The sequence below is a fragment of the Protobothrops mucrosquamatus genome, unplaced genomic scaffold, assembly GCF_001527695.2.
Source record: "Protobothrops mucrosquamatus isolate PMUCROS unplaced genomic scaffold, P.Mucros_1.0 scaffold386, whole genome shotgun sequence".
In the NCBI taxonomy this organism is placed as follows: domain Eukaryota; kingdom Metazoa; phylum Chordata; class Lepidosauria; order Squamata; family Viperidae; genus Protobothrops; species Protobothrops mucrosquamatus.
In genome coordinates, this window is record NW_015386718.1 from 1 (window position 1) to 2989 (window position 2989).

Consider the following 2989-nt stretch of genomic DNA (forward strand, 5'->3'; position numbering starts at 1 on the left):
TGTGATCTTAGTTTATATTAGTGATAGCTTTCCTGATAAAACAGAAGCACATATTATAATAAATTAAAGGACTGATGATATTGAGGACACTTTCTAAAGGGGGACGATCGAGAGCATCCTGTCATACAGCATCACAGTCTGGTTTGGAAGCATCACTGCTTCAGACAGGAAGGCGGTGCAGAGAGTGGTGAAAATGGCCGAAAAGATCATTGGCAGTTCCCTCCCTCCCATCCAGGAGATAGCACAGAAGCGTTGCTTGAGCAGGGTCGGTAAGATTATCTGGGACACTACACATCCTGTTTTCCTTGTTACCTTCTGGGAGGAGGCTTCGTGGTATCCATAGCAGAACATCCAGATTCAGCCATAGTTCCATTCCATACAGCATTAACCTTGTGAACTTTCAAGCTTCCTCCTTCCGTTATATATTCAAGATGGACAGTATTTAATATTTATTTGCTACGTATATGTAGGGATGTGAGTCTATACATATGTTGTTCATAGTATGTTTAGGTGTGCATCATGTTTGTGTTTCACTTTGAGAGCGGGCAACTAAATTTCATTTTTGATGTGTGCCATTGTGCCCACAGTAAAACAATGACAATAAAGGTTATCTTATCTGCTTCAGGTATGTTTATATTGCAAAATCTAAGGTATGAACTGTAAAACACGGATTTGTTTCTTTGTTTCTAGAATTACTGAAAAAATATCCTCATGATTATACAAATTATAAATTACATATACAATCTGTCATGTATGATAGTCCACATGCTCTTTGATAGAAAATTTAATGAATGATACTACCTCCATAAATATAAATTAAGTAACTGGCCCTAAAAATTTAGCATTCTATATGTTATATTGTTGGAGAAATATAATCTCTGAGCCTTTTTCTGTAGTACAGTGGTGTTATGTATGACATTTTTATTTCACAAGATATATGAACAGATAGCTATTTCAGTCTGCCAGGTGTTCAAAATAATATAATAAAATAATCTAAGAAATCATCATAGCAGAATTTTTTCAATAATGTGCTCCACCTTATTTGCTTTGAAAATTGTTACATATGGGGGGAAGTAATATTTTAAGGAAGACTCGATACCTACAGAAGTTTGCACAGAGTTAACTTGTCAGCCAGATTTATTTGTTTTCCAAAAGAAAATCAGTCCCTCAGGGTCTTCTGTGTTCCTATTGTTCTATGACAAACAGACAAATAAAATATCAGAATTTTCCATGTGAAAAGTTAGTAAGTCTTATGAAAAGAGTGGGAGGAAGCAATTCGGATGAAGTGTATGTTTGCACATATCCTGAATGAGAAGTAGTTCTCATTCTTATTTTATCTTATTTTATATAAGATAGTTTCAGTCTTAGAAATTTAATGGTCCTATAATCAGGAGTTTGATAGTTGTATTAAAAATAATTTAAAACAGATCTTCCTCATTTGACTGCTAACTTTGAACTTCTTAGAGAAACAATTGGATATAGCTGTAATAATAGTTAATAATACAGTATTTGTAGTTGCATTTTACTTTTTGCTGTTGCTTAATAGTTCAGACAGTAATGGTAAAATAAAAGAACTTTTAAAATGTAGACATAATTTAAAGAATAAAGTGGTGATTGGCAGTGTTTATTGTCTAGAGCCGGGTTGGGGAATGATGGCCCTTTTATGACTTGTGGACTTCAGCTCCCAAATTCCTGAGCCAGCTGGTCTAGAGGCACATTTGGAATTTTGAGAGTGTATGTGGGATTCACACTCAAAATAGTTGCCATGATGAACACCTATTTATAAGAAAGCAAACAAGTTCCCTATTGCCACCCAGCAAATAGCACAGAAATTACTATCCCAGTAATAATAAATAGACAATAAATACAACATTAGAGGCTGTTGTTTTTCTTTGCAGAATTTTTTCAGGGTTTTTTTTTAAAGTCATTGGGAGTTAGCTAGGGCACATTTGTCCCTAAAGGAAACATGTTGCCTTGTAATTTAATGTATTCTTTGGTTATCCTTTTAAAAGCTTTTAAAAATAATCTTGTATAGATATCTCTGTAGATATTTAGATACAATTAATTTTAAAGTGTCTATTATAATTTTCTTTTAGTTTTTTAGAATGCTTTTTTATTTACTAAACTATTTTTTGCAAGATATCTCTCTGATTTCATATAAGCACTGTGAGTTTTTCATTCTTATCTGTTTTTTCTTATTACTTTTAGAGCTTTTTTATTTTATAACTTAAGTTTTTAATGTTACACATAATTGTCACTCATAAAAAAGCTTCTCAACCAATTATCTAGTGTATAGGACACTAGATTGCTAAGAAATTGAGGGTATTTTGCTGTGAAAAATCCATTATTCATCATTGCATTGTTTTTAAATACTGTTCTAAAATTTTTTTTAACACAAAAGGAAAATTGCTTTTGGAAAAGAATAAATTGCCTGCCAGTTGAAAGGCTGCATTTTGAAGTCAAGTTACTAAACATGATACTTGTTTGTTATCTCAGAAGCTGTTTACCTACATTATTAAAATAGCACTCTTGGTTTTTAAAATGTTTTTGAAAAAATGAGAGTTTTTTTTAAGGTGAATTATTAATTTTCATTTTGTAATTTCTGAAAGAATTGCAAGATACGTATGAACTTTAATATGAAATAGGAATATATCTTTTTAGCAAGTACTAGAGTAGAGGCAACTTTATGTTAACAGAAAAATTAAAAAATAATATGACTCATTTTTGGCAACTAGAGAAACAAGCTGCAGGTTAGCACAGGGGTAGGCAGCCTTGGCTCTTTTATGACTCGTGGACTTCAACTCCCAGAATTCCTGCTGGCTCAGGAATTCTGGGAGTTGAAGTCCACGAGTCATAAAAGAGCCAAGGTTGCCTATCCCTGGGTTAGCACTTGTCCCATGAACGAGATTATTGGATTTTTTGCCAGAATTCAAATAGAGGTTCCAGAAGCTTTGTACTAATGGGATAACAATATTGGATTCAGTCTAAT